This window comes from Neopsephotus bourkii, unplaced genomic scaffold (genome assembly GCF_033783945.1).
Source record: "Neopsephotus bourkii isolate Nb327-2 ecotype Australia unplaced genomic scaffold, CSIRO-AGI_Nbou_v1 NB_1574, whole genome shotgun sequence".
Taxonomy (NCBI): domain Eukaryota; kingdom Metazoa; phylum Chordata; class Aves; order Psittaciformes; family Psittacidae; genus Neopsephotus; species Neopsephotus bourkii.
Window position 1 is genome coordinate 6061702 of NW_026902050.1, and position 25125 is coordinate 6086826.

The 25125-nt window shown below is 37.3% G+C and overlaps 2 long non-coding RNA genes across 2 annotated transcripts in view; one reads left to right on the top strand and one right to left on the bottom strand.

Annotated features, from left to right (window-relative positions):
• The window catches only part of LOC133222189 (uncharacterized), a 626079-nt gene that overhangs the window by 465221 nt on the left and 135733 nt on the right, over positions 1-25125 (bottom strand). The window lies entirely within an intron of this gene.
• LOC133222069 (uncharacterized) overlaps positions 19680-25125 on the top strand; it is a 90915-nt gene continuing 85469 nt past the window's right edge. The window contains exon 1 of the long non-coding RNA XR_009728181.1: positions 19680-19727. This is a non-coding gene — a long non-coding RNA (uncharacterized LOC133222069). The remainder of the gene's footprint in view (positions 19728-25125) is intronic.

Below are 25125 nucleotides of genomic sequence, written 5' to 3' on the forward strand. Positions count from 1 at the left end.
CCCACACCTTACCTGAACCAGCAGGTTATAATTCTTCAGGGTTCTGCTGCTGGCTTGAATGAAAGCTAGTTATAGTCCAGAGAACTGCAGATGGGTACACAGGCACATACGAGATGGCCAAAGCAGATGAGCTGATTTCTAGCCTCATCGAAATCCTGAAGTTCAACTGGGAGTACTGAAGTAGCAGGAAGATTTGCCTTTTGACAGAACATTGAAAACCTGGAGTTTTCAAGCCAAAAGATATCTGGTGCTTTGTTTTCTTAAAAATATGCATGTAGTGGTGGTGGTGGCAAAGCAGAGTGAATCAGGAAAATGCAGTGGTACCTAGAGAAATGTTGGCCTTTATTCCTGCATATGTTCTCATTGTTAGTGATCATACCTTATCCAAAAGGGTGATAGATTTAGCAATTGAGCACCTCCGATGTACAGCAGCACAATACTGATAGTTGCAATAATAAATTCTGGGCGTTAGCAAACACCCTGGAATTGATCTTTAAATGCTAGAATTTTGTCTAAATATAGCCATGATAAAACCTGAGTCACTCAGGTGTTTTGTAATAAACCAAACAGCTTTTAAAATCATTCGTATTATGTTTCTTTGTCCTTTCTGTTCTTTGTTGTTTATTTTTTGTTTTGTTATCGATGTATACCACTTCCACTCTAGGAAAGGAACAGGAGAGTTTGTATTAGAATATAACTAAGAGAATCTGGGAGAAACATTATCAGGAATTTTTGACAGAAATAGAAGGAAATTGAATGCAGGAAAGGTCAAACAGAAATCAGACAATTTCTTGTGTTCTTAACAAGGGTAATTAGGCATTGGAACAGATTAATTATGGATGTGGTTCATGCACCATCAATAAGGTTCTCTAAAATTATATGGAATAACTTCCTAAAATGTATGATATAATTTCAGCATCAATTATTGTGTTAGATGAAGGGCCTAGGAAATAGAATCCCAATCTATGGCACAGAAGAAATGTTCCTAGTATTTCTGATAGCCCTGAAATTTTTCTCTGGAAAAATCCAGTAGGAGAAAATTCAATTGTTCTACTAACAAGAAAGGTTAGAATAATAAGGTTAGAAAATTAACACATTTATGAAAGCTGTAAACATATCCATGCTAAAATTATACCATGCAATATTCATTTTTGTCTGCTCAATTTGAGTTGCTGGGAGAGAAGGAAGAGCTAATCCTGCACAGCAGCACATTTAGGAGTAGCAGGGGCATTTGCAAGTTAGCATCTTGCAAGAAGTGTACAGATCCTACTGTGAAGAGTACTCAGGTAAGATGTTTTGTATACACAGCGTGTTTCAGTATTCACAGAGCTACATTCCCAAGCCATTACCCTCATTAAAGTTTGAAAGTACACCTGGTTTACGAGTCTCCCAATGCCTGTACTCCCATAAATCTTTTTTGCCCATAGATAATACAGATTTTGTGGGCTTCTTTCTTTCTTTTTATTTCCTTTTTTTTTTTTTTTTTCCTAATATATATTTTCTGCTTTGGGAACAATGTTAATATAATACTAATTGATCACATCAACAAGGGCTCCTGGCCACACCCTGCAGCTTGCTGGGGTTTTCTTTGATCTTTCTAAGTTTTTTGAATTTTTCTGTTTAACAGGGTGGAAGAATGAAAAAAAAGAAGAAAACAATAGAGTTGAATTGCTCTTCAGATGCTCAGTCACAGAACCACATGACTGCTATCCTGTCACCCCCCTTTTCCTTCAGTGAAATCTGTGGGTAGCACAGGATGCAATTCAGGAGCATCACTAAGCCTTTGCAATAGCAGCCCTAACAGGAAAGGCTGAATCTGTAAATTATATGTTTTAGTAAATGAATTGACTTTTTATGAATCAAATGGCTCATCCCCCAGCAGGCAACAACTGAAAACTCTGCTCCAGATGGAGAATGTCAAGCTCCTCATATCATAATCTAAAACAAACTTCTAGCTAATTAAATGAGTCGTAGTTCACAGAACAATGTCAATAAGGACCAAAACATTAGCTAAGATCCGCAGGAAACCTTAAATCGAGGAAAACTAATACCATTAGCAACTTGATAGCACTTCTACAGAAAACAACACTAATAACTCAATCCAAAGTGACTATTAGCTTCTTCAATATTGTGGTTAATATGACAGTACACGGTGCTTGCAACCACCATGTTCGCAATCCCACATGATTTGGCGACATCCATGAGTATCATGCACTGGAAAGGAGGAAAACCATGAAACATCTGCAAATATTGAAATCAATAGGAAATTTATAATTTATTTTAGAAACAGTCAATCAAATATTTTGAAATTAAAAATTGATAAAGACTGATACAAACATTTGTAAAAACAACTGCTACTTGATGAAGATTCTGTCCAATTTCTGTATATAAATTTCTTTCTTTTAGTTTCTACACTTCAGCTGTTGTATTCAGGCAGCACATAAAATAAACTTTAACTAAAAAGGAGGTTCTAGCACCTTTCCATAATGGAAACAACTGTTTCAGTGCTGGTTAAAGCTGTAGCACAGAAAAACTATTCATGAAGAAATGATACAATAGAGACAATAGCTGTCATTTTGGCAACTGTCACTACAATTTTTTAGTAGCAATTCACATTGGTTTGGCGGTAGTGATTTACAATAACTTTCCCCTTCACAACTGAATGCATCTGTAAAATGATTCTGTGACAAATAACGTGTAATGCTTATATATTTTTACAGTATGCTTGTTAGAATATTAAACCATCCTACCATCAAAGAAGCGTCCAAACTATAGAACACTTGTCAAACCACACATTAGAGAGAAAGCACAAAATATGTTACAGAACTATCAAAGAGAATGTTAGACACTGAGGACAGAGAAATGAGGGAGCTGAAGGTAAAAGAGATTTTTTTACAAGTTTTCTCTACATTTTATTTTTAAATTTTAATTATTTAAAAAAATATTTTATTAATTTATTTTAATGGTTTACATTTTTAATTTAATCACTATTTTTTTTTATTTAGTCTGTACAGGTTCAGCCCTGCTTATTCAGTTGTTCACTGTGCAAAGACAGAGCCCTTCCTAAGGAAAATTTGGGGAAGTGATCCCAGTGCCCCACCCAGTGCAGGACTAACCCCCAAATTTGATCACATTTCTCATTGCCTTATTGAAGGGGATGGAGATCACAAGATTGTGTTTGGATTTTGTGTTCATTGCCTCTTTTTTCCCCCCAGAGCTGGACAAGTTAGTCTAGGTGGGGTGTCATGGCTCCATGTAGAGGGGAATAACTTCATGCCTTGACCTGCTGTTTGTGTGCTAGTAAAGCACACCGAGTGTGACAAAAAGCTCATGAACCCAGTAAAGGCTGCTTGGGGACCTTTCTGCCAGTGCACATATCTGCTTTCAAGCAAGCAAGCAGAAACATAAGAGTTTTATTCTTTTCTTTTCTTTTTTTTTCCTAGGAAATTGTACTTCACTATTTCAGTGCTCTTTGTTTCCATTATTTCAAGGAACTATATTTTCTTAAATGTTGTGATTTTGACACTATGAAAGCATGTAACTAATAATTGCACTCCAACCTAGATGTTTACTGTACCTGGCTCCATGTTAACAGCCAGTTATTTCCCAATGAATAGCATGAGGGTCTCAGTGCAATAAAACCAGCATGTTTTGAAATAATGTAACTTCTGTGTGAATGAGACTTTAATTTTAGTTTCTTTCTTATAACCAGGGGTACAAAAATATTTGGGTTTTTTCCTCATTGTTTTTAATTTACATCAGAACTTTTAGTAAACACTGCTTAGTCACCAGGGGGCTAAATATATTTAAATCAATAACTAATTAGGGTCTTTAATGTATTACTTTCACTTCATAAATTTAAGAAATCTAATTGATTAAGTTTGTACACTGTTATCCTGTTTTGCTTTCTGCTTGACTAATTTTTACATGTAATTGATCATTTCTAGATTTCAGTATCACATTGATTTCTTTATCTAGTTGGTCTGCTTGTGTAATTTTAAGGAATGTAATGATTATATTTTTTAGTGGAACAATCTTTCATGTTAACTTCCATTTTTTCTAGAAATGAAACATAAAATTAATGGGTATGAAGCATTATATTTTTAAACCACAAGACAATGCAAAGGTATATTTTCCTCTTACTTGTACCTTGAAATAGTTTTGATTAGAAGAGAAAAATTGCTTCCATAAGAAGGAATATTTGTAACGTATGAATTATATCAATTCCAGGAAAAATGGAAGCCCTGGTTGTTTTTTTTAAATGTATGACAAAATGAGCAACCATTTTGGGAGGAACAAAACAATTGATACATGCCTGCTAGTCTCATTTCTTTATATAAGTGATTTATTTATATATGTGTATATATGCAAATCCTTGACATTGAAAAGCAATGTAATTTACAGTAAATGCAAAAAGCCTTGTAGCTGTCAAAGGAACTTACATTGTAGAAATAGATATTTCCATTGCATGAGGCTCATGGTTTAGTATTTTGGGGTTGTTTTAAGAGTTTTCAGGGTTTTACATTAAAAAATGAAGAAAATAGCACTAATTTAATTAGACTTGCAGGACAAAGTGGATTACGAAAACATCCCAAACATTTTAACATAAAGCTAACCATCATTGTAGCAAACAAATTTCATCTCTTCAGCTTGCCATTAGCAGGCTTCCTGTAATTTGGTGGGAAATATGAGAGAATAAATTATTATTAACTATTTTATTCCTACTAAAACAGTCTGGAGAACCAAAATATTTATCAGAAACAGCTTCATGATCACTCAGCAAGTGAAATGAAGCCTTGGGTAGAGCTGCCATCACTCTAATCTTATCTCAGACCTAATTTATAGATAGGTGTCTTAAGCAGTGCACAGACCTGGTGCTGGATCCTTCTATTGCCCTAAGCCTCTGCTAAACAGAAGTACAAGAAAACATGCAGGCATGCACATAACTACTGGATATGTCCAAATTGAAGTAAACTCATGCCAAGAAATCTTTCTGGAGCAGAGGCAAATTATGTTTCCTGGGGCTTATTTGTTGTGAGATTTTTTTCTCATTGATGAAACCAGGGCAAAAGTCTGGGCTCAGGGAACTCCAAGGCTCATGACTTTCACCCTAGATAAACTAGTGGTGACTTCAATACTCTAGTCCTGGCTTAGTCCCTAAATACTAGTGCTTAAATGAAATGATCATATGTAACTCATAATTATCTTATGGTAAGTTTGTCTCAGTAACATACAAGTTATGTTCTGCACTCTGCATTGTTGTGTGGGACATATATAATATTTGGTACAGATATTGCTGCACAGATTTATCTTCTGCTAGTTTTCAGGAACATTTCCTAAATAAGGCCAGTATGGAAACAGTACATTATGGAGTATGACTGTAACTAGATTTAATTTTTACCCTTGACAGAAAAAGTGGCTGGCTGTTGTATTTTAGGACAGTCTATTTTAGAGTAAGCGGCCCAGAAGGTATTTCTGGTTATTACAGCACTGTCAACCTGAAATTGTACTTAGAAAGTACAATTGCACTTGGAAGTCTCATTCACACAGAGAGATATCAGTTGTAACAAATAGTGTGTTAACTCATTTTATTAGTATTCACCTTATTTAGACATATTATTAAAAAAAAAAAAAGAAACCCCAGCAAACACATGCTGAATGTTTCTGGATGCATATTTGTCATTTATGTCTCTAGAAAAATTGGTAGATTTTTCTGCTTTTCCCCCCAAAGTCTTAGGAAGAAGTTTCTGAGCTGTCTAAAAAAAAAAAAAAGTTGCATTAGAGATTAGATTTCAAAGATACTACCCAAAAAGTAAGGTTGTTGTACCTGTTTCTGTTAGCAGACTAAGCTTATTCTTAGAAACAACAGTCCAGTAATTGTGGTTGATTATGTCATTAATTAAGCAATGCTATATGAAGCTCTGATTTTGTAATCTTTTATTCATATGAATAGTCCGAAGTTCAATGTAGTCTAATGATTAAGACCCACTCGAAGCATTCAGTTCTGCAAGATGTTGTTTTGTGCTACAGCTTTCAGCTCCCTTTGGCTTACAAGTGGCTGGAATGTTTCAAATTGCAAGTATGAGTGCAGCTAAAAATGGAAAGAGAAGTAAATAGATAAAATATAAAGGAGTATTTGGACTCTCACTCCTGCTATCACAACTCTGTGTGCACAACAGCAATACTTGAAGAACTGGAGGGAAAAACGCTGGGGTTTCCAACGAGCCAGTGCTTTTTGAATATTGCACATTTGTACAATACAAGTGAAGACTTGCCAGACTTCGGGTGCCATGGTTGTTGCATGCTCTGTGCTGAGCTTTTTTGGGTATTTGGTTCAGAGCACGACCCTGCCATCTGCATCCACAGATAAACCCTCTCTTTATGCCCCTCATTTTATAGTTTGTTCAAGTACAGCCAAGGCTCAGCATGCAGGTCAAGGAGGGGTGGAATGACCTTGAAAAGCAATGGAAACACACACAGGTACTTGCGTGGTGTTGACAAAAAAGTCTGCTATCAATCAACTCCACACATTTTCTCTTCTTTTTTTTTTTCTGTATAGACAAGAAAGTTTGGAAATGTGGTTTAACTGTAATCTGTGACATAAGCTTATTCTATAAAAGTATTTTTAATAAGCGCATGCTACAATAAGCCAAATCAAATGTAAGCAACATTTTTTTAGTCTAATCTGCCTCAAGAGAAATGATAGATTCATCTCTTGAATGTATCTTTTCCAACCTCACTGTATTTTCTAAGAGCCTACTATAAGACAAATATATTGTATATCCTATGCACAAATATATAGGAGTTGGACTTCTGGATCCCTCCCAAGTTGAAATATTCTTCGACTCTATGAAATAAAGGCTGCAGGTAAATACCGACTTTTAAAAATAATACTGCCACTAGATAGATAGATCTTTTAAGAAACTGCATGCATTTTCTGTCTTGTATGGGACTAGAAGAGCATGACTGATCAAATTAGATCCACAGTCTGGCAGTTCCTGGTGACTTTACATTGTTCCTGGTTTTTTGCTGAACTTATACCACAAGGAACTTCCATGCCATACTGAGAAGATTTGATAAAGGAAAAAGCAGAGGGATAAGGTGGCAATAAATATCGATGTCCTGTTGAACACAGGCTACCTATCAGGTCAATTCATTCTAAGTTGCCTAGGAAAGGTTAAAGTTAGAGGAATAGCAAGCCTAAGTAACTGCTGGAGATGGGACTTCTGGAATTTCCTGGGACAGAGACAAAGCTTTTCTCTGGGATGCAGGGAGTTAAGAGTCTCAGGTTATCTGAACTAAGTTCCAAGTTTAGTTGCTTTCTTTAATAAGAAAACTGTTTAATCATCCCATTTTGAAGGGAAAAAATCCATTCTTTTTAAATGGGTCCCTTCCTGAATATGTTTTCCCCAAAATACTCCTGAACTGTACCTTTTTATCTTGATTTTGAGATGAAAATAAATATTAAAGTTTTGGAATTGTCCCACAGGCTGGAAAATCTATTTTTGAACCAGATTTGTACACAACATCTGCAAAATAAGAGAGAGAGATTTAATTTTCTACCTAGAGGATAAAACCCAGCTGTTGTTCCACAGTTCAGAGCCATGAAGAATATCTTAATTAAAAGACGCTGACAGGGGCATCTCAGGTGGCACATTAAACTCACCTGTACCTTACCCCTATACTTGGCAAATATTTTTATAAAATTAATGTTTAAAGTTAATGATAGCACAGGTAGCTCAAACTCTAGAAGGAAATATATCCTTTTAGCTGCATAAATTCTCCCCTTTCAGCTTTGTTTCCATATACAACTGTGTAAGTCAAGTATAAAATGCAGATATTTTGCCTTTGTAGTGCTTTCTGTCTAGTTTGAACAATTTTAAAAGACTAATGCAAGACAGCCAAGAATTGGACCTTTTCTGTCTTCTGTTTGTTCCATGGTGCCTGGTTTTATGTGATACCTTTTACACACAAACAAAGTCACAGAGGCTAAACAGTGAAATAAAAGCCTGACATGTCTACTAAATCTTATTCTCCAAACCTGAATTTTAATGTCTTAAAAGTTTTATCCATAGGGGCCCCATGGGAGGAAAATGTTGGATTCTTAGCAGATTTATTTTCCCTAGATTTGTGAATTTAGATCAGCTTTGATCTAATAACTGTCAGCTGACCTGATTAAAGTGCACCTCTCTTCTAGCTGATTTAAATCAGCTTGGCTATTACATAGTAAGCTAAAATACATGCTATTTTAGATGGCAATCTGGTACACTAAATTATTTTATTTTTGAGAACTTTGCTTTAATTCAATAACCAGGAGCATGCAAGGAACAATTGAGGAGGAAACCATTTTTTACAAACATTCTTTGAAGAACTGAAATAAATAACCACCTTTACCTTGGCTTTCATGGTCAGGTCGGTGGTGGGTTTTAATATTTTCTGTTTTGGAGAGAGAAACGTTTGGAGTATAAGCTGAGCAATGGTTTTAGGCTTAAAGGGATCAGATCACACGCGATTCATTTAAAAGGAGCAATATTAGGGCTCTGGCATGCTGCTGACTTAGCAAATTGTTCCATGTATTTTCAGCTTCATGTGGAATGCCAACAATGGATGCCACGCAGCATATGGGTACAGAAAATTACAAAGCCCAAAATAAAGAGAAGAGAAAGGAGGCAGGTACCCTCACAGGACTGTTCAACCTTCAGGCATGTCCACAAAATCCTATGGGCTGCATTTAACCCCTCAGCAGTACATTCTTCACGAAGTGAAACTTTTCAGAAATCAGAAAAAAATGAAACTGCTACATAATCTTTAAAATAATTTTTATTTTCCTATTACTCATAGGAGATAAAACTTAATAAAAATTATGGAAACCCTTTATAAAAAATACTAATTATCATACATATACTATTGGCACATCTTTCATAATTCAACTCTTATTTCAAATAAAGAAGTATTTTTCTACAATAGCTATGTTAGATCAGGTAACAGTGGCTTCCATTGCTTGCTGTTCCCATCTCATCACTCTCCAGTATACCAAGTCCTTTTTCTACCAGCATCTTTTTGTGGCACCTCCATGACTTTCACACAGATAAGCTCTCCAAAATACATTTGTAGACCACCCATTTGAGCAGATGAATGAAAAAGTATGAAAAGCTTGGTACTGAGTAAGAGCACACCATGAAAAGAAAATACTGACCTGGCACATCAACTGGCACAGGACTCTTAAGTTAGACTGTTTTCCAGATTTGATGTGCTGCAGGTGTAGGAGAGAAATCTGTATTTCAGTTTTTTATGTGGGATATGATATAGGCAACTGAGAAGTGAGAGGAGGGCTTGACTAATATAAAGAAAATAAGAAAGGAGTTCGAGAGTAAGAAAGGATTTCCCTGAAAGCTTTAATTACAGTTTTAAAGCAGAAAACTTAAACAGGCTTTAGAAAAAGAAATGTTTAAAATAATTGTATTGTGACCTTGCATATTACTGCTAGTGTTACAATGCAAAATCACGATAGAAATTATATAAATACTGTAACTTGGTTAACATTTTAAGTAGCTGACTCATAAATTACCATTAGAATGGTGCATATTTTAGGATCCAATCAGGTCTTTAGCTGTTGCTTGGCTTAGAATTGTAGATCTGAAAGACAGAGCATCAGAGACAGCTCATGTCTGGCTTTTGTGTGGTGTTCAGAGATCTCTTGTCACATCTGTCAGCTGTTGGGCAAGAGCTGCACTTGATAGATGTGCTGGCATGAAGACCAACAAAGTGTGGTGGATGCTCTTGCCTAATGGGAAAACAAAAAGTACTTGTTTAAAAGTACAAACTTAGTTCCTGGTCTACTGTCGAGCTCACAATAACAGTTGTGGCTATTCCTTACGAATAACATAAAGGTCAGTTTTTATCAGTGTTTAGGTTAAGAAAAGAAATAGTTTCGGTCTTAATGATTCTTTTGATATGTCTTACATGAAACTTCAGTTTTTGTAATTTTAAGCAACTTCTTTTTGGTTTGTAATTCAGTTAATGTGTACTAATTAAGATGAAAACCAAGAAGGTTAACACCTTCTTCATCAGTTTTGAAGATAACAGAAGAAAATATTTTACCAGACTTGGTATAAATCTGTTTATTGATTATGATTTTTCAAGAAATTGATAGATTTTTACTTTTAATGCTAATCTGGGAGGAAAAACATCCAAGGTCCCAAATACCACCAAAAGAAGTCTATTTCTTGCTCAGCTCTACTCAAACTGCAGATTTATTTCACTATAAATTAGTTTACCCTCTACTGAAAAGTGAAATAAAAATGTTTTTTTATTATTGGCCTGATATTTTATTTTATTTTTTTTTAATTCTGATTATTTTACTGTGTGCAGGTAGAGAAGTGTTGGTGTAGGAGCAGAGAAGACAGGACAATGAATCTCTGACAGCTTCCTCACTACTGAACCAGCATCCCATTGTTGTCCCTGTACTCCTGGCCATCCTGCACCACGAGTGAGCTTCTTTTGTTGCTGCATCTTGGTATTTTGCTCACCTCACAGCGTTCTTACTCACCTTTCCTTTGCAAAAGTGTTGCAATATTTTTTACAGTTCCCCCATTTTTCTGGATTTGCAGACTTAATCAGTCGTGCTGCTGCATCACCCTCCTTGCCACCAATATGAACTTGGGAGTCACCAAAGGTCACCCAGCTCTGAAAAGTAGCAGAAGAGAGGAGTTCTTGCGGTCACCCTGAGCATCAGCAGCTTGCACTGGCTCACTGTGATGACCTGTGTTCTCAACCACCTTTGTTTCATTAACACAATACTTTAAGAAAGTAAGAGTTAGTGCCTGCTTCAAGGCCCTATAATCAAAATGGATGGTTTTCATCTGTTAAAACCATTAGTCAATTGGAACATACGTAGTTAAATAAATGTGGCTGACAAAAACTTAATGTGCTACCAAAATAAAAAAGAAACAGAGAGAGAGAGAAAAAAAAAGAAGGAATATTGGTGGGTTTTCACATTTGCTACCACTTTAGGGGAAAAAAACAACCCATAAGTCTGCCATGTTCCTGCTCCGGCAGGGGGATTGGACTAGATGATCTTTTGAGGTCCCTTCCAATCTCTAACATACTGTGATACTGTGATACTGTGATACAGGCAGAGTAGGATTCATTTCAACTGGTTTCATATTTCTGATTAACTACCTCATATTCTGGTATACAGAGGTTGTGAAATAAATTCCGTTTTGATCCCTCATTTAGATTTTATCAAGTTTTAAATTGATCCATTGTGGCTGGATAAAACATTCAGACAACCCAGTACTGCACAAATATGTCCAATAAGCTTAATTCAAACTCATCTTGCAACCCTTGTGAACTTATGTATGCAAGAAAAAAAAAAAAAACCCAAACCATAGCTTTTTGGTAAGAATGGTCACATTTTAAACAGAGAGAAAAATGTGCAGTGCTAAAATAATCTTTAGAATGCTAGGTTGCAGAAGTCCACATATGAACACAACATGGCAGCTCTATGGGGCTGAAATTAATGTAATTCTTCAATTTCTATTTAAACTGCTGCACAGGGAGAGATGCATAATGGTTGCAATACACATGCAGTACAGACTACACATTTTTTTTAAAGTTCAGGAGGTAGTAAATCGTAACTTCATTTTAAACTGGAATAGATGGCTTCGAGTTGATTGGGGATACTTGCAGGTGTCAGTAGATATCTATGCATGCACGGGACTGGTTGGATGAAATTTTCATTCTTTCGATTACCTGCCGACATACAACATCCGTAAACATTACTTTGGCCAGTCCATCCCTATTTCACAGAATACCAGTGTTCACTTCGCATGTAATACAAAGACTGCGCACAGGTAATTTAAGCAAATTATAATAAAAGAGAAATTTTCTAAAGGCTAAAAGCAATTTTGCCATTGCAAAGTATTCACAAGCTTCCATTAAATATTTTCTCTTTTTAATTGCAAATGTCAGCTTTGAATGGCTCTGTTTTTACTGCAGTTAGTAGCATATTAGCTTTTTCCCTCCAGGGGAAGAAATGATTTTTTCCCCTCCAATCAAATTCAATATAGAACATTTAAATAATTTCTTTCACAAACACATTTTTCTGTTCTGCCTATGAACGAAAACAGAGATTTATTCTTCGTGCTTGATTTTGTAGTTGTTCTTTTTTTCCTACAACTTTTTCTCTTCTACAATTTCTATTTCTAAAACATAAATTATCTCAAGCAATTTCTTGCTGCAATTTTTAAATTCTGGTTTCAGAGCAATTTTCTGACTAATTTCTATCTAGCAGGGGAAAAATAGAACTGACTGAGGACAATAGCAGTGATAAGTATTCAACTGACTTCTGACTGACTGATAGCTTGTAGCTCTCCAAGTCCTGTTGTGATTGCAGGATTAGATATATACTTTTATTTCAGTTTCGTATTTTGAATCAATGCCCTCTGAGAAAGAAAGAAACTAATAATTTCTTGTCACTAACAAGCTGTAATTATATGTATTTATATTTAACCTTCCCGTACGCTACTCATTAACATTTACTTGACACAGGCAGAGTTTACATTTTGATATACTGCTTTTATGTAAAGGTTATAATGACTGTGGTAATCTTTGACTTGCTACTATTCCCTCTCCTGAAAGCGCCAAGGTTATGTCAAAACATAAACTTGGGAGAACAAGGATTGAGCTATAGAATTTACTTTATTCTGCTAAACAATCTCACTATGATAGTCATAAGAATACTAATTAAAAAAAAAAACAACAAGAAATCATTAATAAATGAGTTCTATCCTTAATGCCGTAACACTGTGAACTACTCCAACATACGTAGAATAAATTCAGTTTTAAGGGACCTCTGGAAGACATCTGGCCAAACCTTATACTTAAGCCAAGGCTGTCTTCAAAGATCCAACTTGGAACAGGCTGATCATGGCCTTGGTCACACAAGTTTTGAGCATTTTCCAAAGGATAAACCTGTCAGTGCCCACGGAGGAGCAAGACAAGATGCCACTCTAAAACACATTTCTTTTCCATCCTGTGCTCTGGAGGACACTACTCTTCTTCTTTTGGGTGCCCAAGAATAGGATGGTACAGCTGGAAATGCTGAATTCTCCACCTTTCTGATCTTCCTCAGAGGCATCCATAGAAAATAAAAATATCATGCATAATTTTAGGTAGCAATAAGCATAAATCTATTGTCATGACAATGACTATCCTCATTATTGTCTAACTAGAAAAAAAGCAAGAAGGATACTTTGAAAGACACTCTTTCTCAGAAGGGAGAAATTTAATATATTTGATTTCTCCTTCTTCCCCATCAGCTCCCTCCTCTGTTGTCTGAAGCTGCAAAGAAAAGAAAAAAAAAAAGAAAAAAGAAAAATAAGAGACGTGGTATAAGAGCATGTTGGTATTCATCTCTGACCACTGTAAGGCTATTTTAATCTTACCAAGGTCGATTTCTTCAATAGCACCAGTTAGTGGAATTGTATATAATTAACGATTCACCACATATTGTACATTTGGAAACTTATATTAGCACCATGCCCTTTCAAACGGCTCTTTTGTTTTCTTGTTCAGGTTTTTGGCTGGATTTGTTTTGGTTGGTTGGTTGGCTGGTGTTTTTGTTTGATTTTGATTTTTTTTGTGGGTTTTTTTTTCTTTTGTTTTAAAAATAAAGAAGCAACTGTCTATAAAGGTAGTTGTTAATATTTCCTTTTTGTCACAGTTTGAACCCAGCTGGCAACTCAGCACCATGCAGCCGCTCACTCACACCCCAAATTAAACCCTCCCTGGGCAGGATGGGAAGGAGAAGTGAAAGAATGTAAACCTCACAAGTCGAGACAAGAAGAGTTTAATAACTAAAGTAAAATATAATATTGATAATTATAAGGGAAATAACAAGGTGAGAGAATACAAAACTAAGAGGAAAAGGGGAAAAAAACCTAGTAAGCACAAGTGATGCACAATGCAATTGCTCACCACCCACAGACTGATACCCTGCTTGACCCAAGCAGAAATTAGTTCCTTCCAGGTAACTCCCCCAAGCTTATATACAGGGCTTGATGTGCTATTTTGGCTACTTTTGTTTTGGCTTTTTTGGGTCAGGCATCCTACCTCTGCTTCCTCCTAGTTCCTTGTGCCACTCCTCACTGTCAGAGCATAAGAGACTGAAAAGGCTTTGATCACATTAAGCATTACTAGCAACAACTAAAACATCAGCGTGTTATCCAGTGCTGTTCTCAAACTAAAACCAAAACACAGCACTGCACCAGCTACTAGGAAGAAAATTGACTCTATCCCAGCTGAAACAAGGACACTTGCAGATTTCAGTCTTGTGGACGGATCATGCTGCTAATAGAGAGGAGAAACTTGGCCTTGAACACTTCCAGGGAGGGGGCTGCCACAGCTCCTCTGAACAACCTGTGCCAGTGTCTCACCACCCTCATAGTGAAGAATTTACCCTGCTTCAGTAGAAAGCCATTCCCCCTTGTTCTATCCCTACATGCCTTTGTAAAAAGTCCCACTCCATCTTTTCTGTAGGCCCACCTAAGGTACTGGAAATTATGTTGGACTCGCCTTTGGTGATGCTTTTCAAAAAATTCTTATGTGATCAACAGTCATAATGCTGCAGATGACTGATATTTCTAACTGGCATAGTCATTATTACCAGCTAATTATCTGCTTTAAATCAGTTGTGTAAGCAGGTGAAGTAATAGCCTATGAAAGATTATAGGTGATTAGTAAAAATAAAGTTCCTTGAAAGACTGAGATATGAACTGACTGAAAGTTATTTCTTCAGTAAAATTTCAGCAGTTCAGGAGGACTGGATGATATTATCAAGAAATCTAAAGTTATTAAGCTACTCAGCATGCAAAAAAAAAGGCAAGTAAAAAACCAAACCAAACCAAACCAAAACCCCCTCTGGATTATATTTGATCAAATAAACAGAAAAACTGGCAGTTGAATAGCTGATAATAAACGAGAGTGAGAAGCAGAGTGAATTTTTCAATACTTCAAATAGAATTAGTTGCTGGAAAACTGGAGAAGGGAAAGTGTATTTGGCAGTGTTATTGACCTGGGATTTTTCACACATGATTTTAACAACTTAGAGATATTCTGGTAGACAACACATTAAATAAAACAGTGGTTACTTGTGGGGGGAGGGAAGAAGATCCCATTAAATCAAAATTCACTTTAATTCTGGACAGAGAACAGCTGTATGAACATACATTAATGTTTCACAGAAAAATTTGCTTAGAAGCATATAAACTGGAAGAACAAGTACAGTGTCCGAATCTGAATATCCTATAAAATATTATAGTAAAAAAATAGTGTAAATTATTAAAAGCAGATAGAAATCATAGAACAATGTAGCTTTTTAATAACTACCTTGTGCCACTGTTATACATTGAACCTAACATCTTTTTAGAGCTACACTAGACTGTATTTCCAATGAGGATTTAAAATATTCCCACAGCTTGAGCACACCTCATGTGATCAGCAGCTTTCTTAAATCAGGAGTATACACAGTAGGCAGATCTGAGTGACACCAAAAGATGCCAGATACTTTGTTCAGTACATGCTCTGTTCATCCTTTTCAAAGTCTTTGATGTATCCTACAATAAAAATCTCCTATTACATTTTCACTGAAAATGAGATTGTCATCATCCTATCAGATTGTACCATGGTCTGAAATAACTAAATAAAAATAAGACAAGTCTTAGAAACATTAATCTGCGTGTCAGCATCCCCATATCTGCCAACCTCCAACTTTCAGAAAGTTTAGGTTGGGAATTGGAAAGAGGAGGGGGTTGACAAAATATATTGTGTGATATAAACCAGAAATGCTCCAGCCTAGTCTTTTAAATTCTGGAGGGTTCATGTTTATAGACATGCTTTGCTGTCAGCAGACAAATACTGAAATAATTGTAGTATTATACAATTATATTATCATATAATTATATAATTGTAATATATGGGATAAAACCCACCAGTTAAAATGCAGACACACACCCAGTTCCTGATTTCTAGAGTATCTAAGAGTTTGTGTGGTGGTGTGTTCCCCCCCAACCTGACCTTTACTTCTCAACTCTGTGCAAGTGATAACCATCAGTGGTGACAGTAATGGGTGTGCCTAGGTAGAGATGGCCAGTTGCTGTGAGACAGATAACAGCAATAGCCAAGGGCTAATCTGAACAATGTGCACCACCTTCCCCCAGCCATAATACTGGTCAAGGCCTGACTCAAGCCAAATAGCTGTAGTGGTATGCAAACATCTCTCTGAGTCAATTATCTTACTCTATGAACAGTGGGCAGCCCAGGGCCTATGGAGCTATCCTGCATGACAGTGGGCTGCACACCAGCATCTCCGGTTGAGTTATGGTGGCTCTCAAGGTTACTCCTTGAGCTTGAATGGCTCCTTGCAGCAACAGATCCTCAGTAAGTGACTGTTAACATGTTAAACTTTGAAATCTTAGCTAAGTGGTAGAAAGGATTGATTGTGTATATATAATCCTTTAGACATAAACCACTGATCAAGTCTGGAGCTAAGTCTATTCAGATGCATCTAGTCTCCTCTCTGAAAAGGAGTTTAGAACACAAGGGAGTCCTTTCTGAACCTCATGACTCAGTGAAAGGGTCTCCCTGACAGTTTTGTCTGACCCTGCCCTCTACGCAGTGAAGAGTCTAGTGTACTTCACCATCAGATGTTGTTAAATCACTCTTGCATTTACTATTATACTTTATAAAATCACTATTTTACATCAATATATTGCTACTTCTTTCTTATGAGTGAAGTGCGTCATTCTATCCACGACAGTTTGGTATGCTAGGGATTGGCTAATTGATCAGGGAATTTGTAGGTCATACAAGAAATATTTGTCCATTTCTCTGTCTACACCACTGAAACCAAGTTTTTAGGTGGTTATTATTCGTTGTTAGAAAATGCTATGATTCACCCTTCTTTTATAAAGTCACCTTATGCTGAAAAGATTACAATGAGAAATAGAATATGCCTTTGTGAAATTTTCAACTTCAGCTCAGTACAAGTAACCTCATGGAGGCCTCTGAGGTTCACAACTGGGGACATGCTGAAGGATTCATTTTGGATGCTCCCAGTAGACTCTGCTGTGTACTGCTGAGCAGAAATGTTGCTTTTGGCAGACTCATGGGGGGGTACCTGCCTGCAGTCACGGTAGAGTTGGCTCTTAATGCTTCAAAACAGTGTTTTAACTCTCAAGGTTCCTGTTTGGTCCTTGATGGACAAGGTAGATGATGCCCTGAATACTGGGATGACCTGAATTTTAATTACCTGAAATCTGAGACAAACAGACCTTCTTTGAGTAGAAACATGGACAAAAAATACTTAAAATTGTCTGTGCAGATCTCAGTGCAAAATTTCACAAACTGTCTTAGAGTCACTATGACCACTATAAATGATAAAATCAAAGTATCCTCCTAACGGTTTGATTCTGAAATTCACAGAGTCATATCCTAGAAGAATGACTGAGAATATTTTATTGTATTTATTTCTGCTGGAAATTTCTTTTATCACTCACTTAAAACTGATAAACAAATGCCACCTGACAACCATGAACAAGTTCAGATCATTCATATGAATAAACATAATGTTCTCACAGATATTATCACACATTATCTGGAACAGGCAAATGTACTGTGATTAGAACAGCAAGGAAAATTAGTTTTGGTTTCACGTACTGTTACAAGCTCTGGATTTGAAATCACATTTGCCTTGACTGCAAGTTTTCAACCAGTAGGGTGTGTGTTATACCAGTTTGTATAGAAAGATTAAATTCTATTTCATTTAAGACTGAAATTATTGCTCATGGGTTTTTATGCTGCAAGGTATTTCATGGTCCTCACTGGATCCCAAACTTACAGCAATGTCTCAGACTAGATTGGCTGTGGCTGGGTAAGTGAGATCCTGGGATTGCCTTGTCTTGGTCAGCTCATGGTCCTGGTCTCCTACCTTGCAGCTAACCCATCATTTTAGAAATCTAATGGATCTACCTGAAAACTCTGCTGAAAGAACAACCCTGTCCCTCAAATGAGTCACCTTTTCTTGCAGTGAGAAGTTACTGGGCAAGGCAATACACAGAGTAAATCACAAGAGTTTCTGTTCCTGGTGTTAGAAATGGGCAAAGTTTTTACAATAAAATAATCATATAAAAATAGTAGAAATGATTATATTTGAGAAATTTATAAATCAATAGTGGGGTTTTGTATATTAGGAAATGTAAGTTTGCAGTTTCTTTTGCAGTTTTGTACCATGGTTACTTTATAACAAATGTTACAATGGTAGTCTTGGTAGCAAGAGCTAACATAACCATATCTGGTGAAGGGTATATGGGAGGATTTAGAGAAGTATATTGTGGAACTCTACCCAAGCAGAACCTAGGCATACCAGAGGCAGTCAAGGGAAAATAAGAGAATGCTGGCATCCACATAATGGTTGGGGTATGTCCAAAGAACGAAAAGGTGAAAAGGACAAGACGAGGAAGACTTCTTACTTCATCAGGACGACCACCAGAAGGGGCTGCGCAAGCGCAGAAGAGGCTGATGTAATAGACTGATGTGGCAATCCTTGGTGCATATGTATTGATCAATGATGTAATCTGTGTTGAATATGCATTAATTGTGAAACTTTTAGCATATAAATTACAAACGCAATTTGACAAGAGTTGGAACCAGATTTGGGTGCATACCCCTGGTTCCTGGCACCTCAATAAAGCACCTCATATAACCATTCCGGTGGGTATGTGTTTATCTCAATGCTAACACTGGGGTTTGGAAACCTCAGTCCCTAAATTTAGCATTTTAAAATTGCTTTGTAAGGAGATTTTTGCTGCGGTTATTGTAATGCTTATATTTGCACACTGATCTTCCTTCAGGGGCTCTGCACTGAGTAGCTAAAAGAATCTTTTAATGAGGTCCTGGTGGGAATGACAAATTGATTTACTCTCTGAAATGTCCTTGATCAGCAGTCACCCTCATGGCCTCAGTCCTGTACCTGCCTTTCCTTCATTGCCACTTCTCCAGCCAGTTGGGAATAGGGTGCACTCTGTGTACACTAAAGGTAGTCTGGTTCCTGAGGACACCTAGTTTCATATGGGGGGGATTATCTGGGGATACTTCAGCCTTTGTGAGTGCAAACCCAAAGGAATGGGATAGAGAATAGGGTATCCTGCAAAGCCTGCATGGGCATGGCTGTTAAGGGGTCAGCAATGGTGTTAGGGCTGGAGGTCCCCCATATCTCCATGTGGTGACAATGACAAATTAAAACCAGTGCAGGAGAATCATCACATGCAGAATTACAGTGCACAAGTTACATTAATCCTGCCCCTACAAGGTAAGATGCTACCTTCACATATCCCTGAGCACAAAGCCTGCCAGTGCCATGGCCCTGCCATGGGCTGCTACAGACCGTTTTGGTGCATAAATGGCTTTTATAGCACAGCTAAGGTTTCAAAAAAGTTTAGGAAAAATTCTGCAAGTATGAAAGAAAAGAGATGACAAGCATTTGGGAAGTGCTGGTGTGGCTTTAAGAGACAGAGAAGGGGTGGGCCAGTCATCAGTGCCAGCTGGGGTTTTAGGGTGGGTTTAGGTTTAGGTTTAAAGAGGGGGAGGGTGAAAAGATACGTGGTTTTGTTTTCATGCCTGGAGAAAGGAGGAAAGGTGGTTTGGTCATGGTGTTCACGCTGATGAAGGTAATACTTTTTTTACAGATTTGTTGTTTTTTTTTTTGTCTTGTTTGTGTTAATAAGTGTTTGTCCTATTTTCTGATACTGAGGTCCTGGGTAAAAGTCTCTGCTTTGATAATGCATTAGATATTCTTTAAGGTGTTAAAACCAAAAGAGCTTATGTTTTCAGAAGCATTTTGGCACGTGTGTCTTCAGACAATGAATTGCTTTTGCTAACTGGTATGGTTAATGACTTAATTTTTTATAATTAATTTGCCAGATTAAATTGATTATTTTACACTCCCCCACAAACCAAACAAAACACCCCCCCAAAAAAAAAAAAGCAACAAAAAACCCACTAAAAAAATCCAATTTGAAAGTTAAAAAAAAAAGTAAAAATTAGTCCCTGTCTGTTCCTGTGCGTTGGTTTTAGCAGTTTCAGCCTGATCCTTCTGGGAGAAGTGTGTGGTGGTGCCAGAGGTGGTCTGTGCTGTGTTGTGTTGTAACTATCTATGATACGTGAGTATGAGGCCTATTTAGTGTTATGTTTTGGGTTAGCTCCACCCTGGGGCGTGATCCCTCCAACTATACAGCCTCAGTAACTGGGAGGCTTTCTTGTAGGGAGATTGTGTTTTCATTCCATAATTTCAAAGATCTTGGAAAATCAGACGCTTAGAAGGGAAAGTACTCATGGTGGACGTGTGCATTACAGGCGAAGTTTGCTCCGTGTTGGGTTGCTGTAGGGATTTGGTCTTCTGTTGCCTGAAGCCAATACAAGTGAAAGATAACAAGTATCAGGGCACCTAAGCATTGGCCAGCAGTTTCTGTAGTTTATATCTTGGTGATAAAATATTGTTAATTTGTGAATTCTGATATTTTTCTTAGCAAACTCCAAAATGCAGCTAATGCAATGGAGTTTTGAGAGCTTGGTGGTCAGAACTCAAGTAACAAAAGCTCTTCCTCTGTGCTCCCTGCGTGTGTTTTTTTCATGTTGATCAGATGTTAATTAATGTGGAAGTTTATACTTCTCTATTTTTTGGTGTTTCCCCTCTAAGGCTTCCCTCTGGTTATGTAAGCATTAATAAACCTCTGCTTGGTTGTTAGTTGCTATGACACTACTAGCAATGACAGTCTGTTTCTATGGCAGACATGCAGAATTTCTTGTGTGTAAATATTGGTTGAAGAAAAAGAAAAAGCACCCACCATATTTTTTGTTGATAATAAACATGAAAGTTGTGATTAGAAGCTTTCTAAGGCTGTATTAATATATTAATTTTGCTGCTGTATTCACCTGCTGAAGTCATTTCGACCCATGTGGTTTAAGAAACATTACCCACTGTGAAAACTGTCAGGTTTAGGGTTATTTCTCAGACTTACCCAGGATATCATTCCCAGGTATATGAAAGAGTTAGTCCTTGTTGGTATATAATAAAATCTGGAGTAGTTTAGTTCACTGACTAACCTTGTCTGTCCAAACATTTGGTGGGGTTTGCTGGTGATAGATGGGTTACAATTCCTTGGATGATCTCTTTGGAATGTTGCAATTTTCTGCAAAAAAAATGGAAGGTGCTGGTTATTGCATATGAATTAAGGGAATTGTCAGCCCCATGAGGGATGAAATGCATATGTGCATATATCTACATCATATTGATGTCCTCTAGAAGATCTGCTTTCCCCCTTACTTCACCTCCCAGCATTCTTCGGGAGTGACATCACTATTGATGTGCTGGCTGTGTTGTGTGTGAAGTACAAAACCTGAGTGTTTTGTTATGCTTTGTCATTAAATTTCATTAGGGTGACATACAAGAAAATAATTCTCATGAGTTTAGTTCCGGGTTTTTTCCCTGCATATTTTATGGATTTACCATCCATTTTTAATAACTGCAGTACTTTGCCTAGAGGAGATGCTGCATGTCCCTGTTGTGTTGCTTTTATTTAAAGGGGGTCAGCATGTGAGAAATGACTGAATGTTTTCTCGGACATCTGAATGTTTCCTTTGGACTTTTCATAAAAAGGAAAGCTGAAATAAATCTGGAAATGTTTCAAAGGGATGTGGGACTGTGCTCTCACTTTTTCTATCACTAGATGGCACGCAGTGTGTAGGAATGTACTTCTGCCTTGGCTGAAGCTTTGAGATATTGAGCCCTGCCAAGCAGCTGGTTAATTTACAGAGGCGCAGAAGTAACAGTAATGACAGGCAGTTCACTTGGAGAAAACCTGGGTGAAAGGGACAAAAGCTGAGCAGACAATTAACTCTGAGGAGACGTCTGTGGCACGTGCTGAATGGGCAGATAGCAGGGAATGGGTGCAGATGACAGTCATCAGACTGACAGCTCTTGAGCGTATGACACAGGCAGAAGTGAGTGTTTGGTGTTAAAACAGGGAAGATTTGCTTTTTTTTTCTTAATATTATTTATTTTTACTGTAGATGCAACAGATACATAATAGCTATCAAAGAACAGCCAAAATCGGTTTCTGTTCAATATTCCAAATTGTTGTTGTCAAATGTGTTCTCTGAATCACAGCAAAGAGGCATCAGTGACAGTTCAAGCACATATTAAGAACTGCACTTATAAGCAGAATCAAAACTAGCAGTTGGAGTTTCAACTGGCAGCAGCCAAGCTCCCCCCTGGGCCTCCACTGGCCAGCACAAACCTGCTGTGTCATATTTTAAGGGGGAGTTGCTGTTCAAATCTTACTTGGGGAAAAAAAAAAAAATAAAATCCTATCACCCTTGTGGGCCCTTAAACTCAAGGCGACACTCTCACTGATTCTTTTGGGAGTGATGCTATGTCATAGCCTTGTCTTCTTACATGCATGGACTTTGTCGCTGCTGTGCATAGAAACATTGCTGGTGATAACTCCCCCAGGCTGCTGTCTCTGATAGTAGTGTTGATTTGTCCTTTGTGCTTCTGTATCACTCAGTTTACTGGGGAAGTAAGGAAGAGAAGGGGGGGGAGGGGGAACAGTAGAGGGAAAAATAATCTCCAACCTCAAACAAACTCTCCCCATGCTCAGCCCATGCTTGTTCCCAACAAGTGTAATGTCTTGCTTAGTCTTCTGTTTACTACTAAACGTGCTATGTAAACTATTAGGATGAGATCTTCTTTAGGGAGCCAGGGTATAACACTCATGATGAAAGTAATGGGAACTTGAATGAGCTAGGACCTCATTGACTATGTCATGTGTGTAAAGGCTATCAAAGAGTAATCTCTAGCTTCTTTAATGTTATCCACAGTACTCTTCCGACCTGTACTTGAAATATTATGCCTTCACTGGTACCACTTACTGCATTTTGGATTAAAACCCATCCAAGACCAAGAGACAACTGTACTTGGTGTCCCCTTAATTGGGATGCATCTGCTGGGGTTGGACAGATGTGGAGATCTTGGCTAATTGCCTCAAAATGAGCAAGTCGGGTAATGAAAGAAGTATTGATCTGTGTACCAGTGAATGTTGCTCCTTTGCATTGAGGAGATCGATTTGTGATAATCAAGTGTCTTTGGCTTAATGGCGATAAAGGAGTTGGTGCGTTGTTCCAAGGAATGTGACAAATCTGAGTTTTGTCAAATGTCTGTAATTCCTCTAATATGATGTGAAGGCAAAGATAAATCTTTGATGGAGGCCCTATTTTATCAATATTTTATACCTTCCCTCTACTGGATACATTTTTGGCAATTTAATGACAATCCTAAACTCAAATATCCTGGGAAGATCAACTGACTACAGAAGACTCTTAAATTTTGACTGTTTCTGTGCATACTTGTCATGAAAACAGCATGATATACTCTATTTCTGGTGCCACTAAGAGCTTCAAAAATGCACTGCATATTGTCTCCATTGTAGGCAGCTGGATCAGCAAAATCTTTGAAAAACATGGTTGCAGTATCAGTGGGACTTCTAACAGGCTTCAGTAGTTTTATCACCCCTTGAAGAAAACCCTAGCACTGCAGTGAACAAAAGAACAAACAAAGCCCCAGATTAACTTAAATGCAACAAAATCCAGTTTCTGATAGAAAGAAGTAAAATCAAGCCTATTTGCATAAACATGAAGCATGACTTCTTTTAAGGTAGCTAGTTAGTCAAAATTCCCTAGAAAATAGAGGAATACGGCCTTTGTAGAAGTACGAGGTGACAAAAAATGAGGGAACTCTTAAGAATGCTGAATGAATGCCTTGAAATTATACTGCAGCACTTGCAATGTTCTGAACATCTGCAGGAGGAATCTCAGATCTAACTCTCCTTTCTGTCCCAGCAGTCAGGTTCCTATTAATAAGTTTTGGCTTGGGGTGTTTTAAAGTGAAAATATTGAAATAATGCACATGTTCAAATGTGTTAACTGTGAATTTATGATTGGGTTTTTAATAGCATCACATAATCAGGCAAAATAACAAGGTAGTACATTGCATGCACGGGGACTGTCACATGAGGTCTGTTTATCCTAGAGAGTATTAGGGCTTTTGTTTCTTTTCCTGATTCACCTCATATTTTCTTGTTTTGATCATTTTAGAAGCAATTTCAAAGCAGTTTTTGTGGTGAATTACATTAAAAAAGGGAGAAAAAAAGAAAGTGTTGAAATAGAGATTGGTCTCCAATTTTGGTTTTGGTTCTTCCATCATTGAGCATCTACATGTACATGCACTCCTGTACTGAAATACTGTCACTCTCTTCTACTGGGTCTGTACACAAGGAGATGTGTCCTTGGCAATAAAATCTTACCTTTTTAATTAATTTTAAACAACAGTCAAGTTCTGTTCTTATCCAGTAAGTATGTTTCTATATTAAAATATTTTAAAAAAGCATATATGTTGGCACAGCAACTCCTTCTTCTTCCTGCTGCTACTCCCATACCAGGTCTTCTGACCTGCAGCAGCCAGGAGAGTTTTGCTTAAATAGAAAGAGGGACTTCATTATGTTCCTGGCAATTCAAAAGGCCTGCTCGCATGGGTGTACTGGAGAACTTCAACTGCAATCAATCATTTTATTACTTTAATCTTGCACAGTTGATTTTTAAATGTTAACATCTAATATGGTTATCAAGCTATTGCTTCCTCTGGTTATGAAACCTCTCAAGTGAGGTCAGGCATGTTCATTTAATCACCAATTTTATAACTGGTTATTGATGTGACAGTGAATCTGGCTGCTGTGCTAACCAGTTATTTTTGTTTGGCATTCAGCTCATAACATGCACTCGGATCAGTACTGTACTGTTTTACTTTCAGGTCCATAATCCTGAGGGAGTTAGGGGTGGGGGTGAGAAGAAGGAAATAATGAAAAAGAATATTAATTAAAATTTTAATTTGTTCAGCAGAGCTTTGGGAAACACAGAAACTTTCACTCCCAATATATTGAGCAGAAGCAGTGCATGTCAGTATAAATATGGCTGCTGCAGTGATGCATGCTGTTATTACTCATTACACTAGAA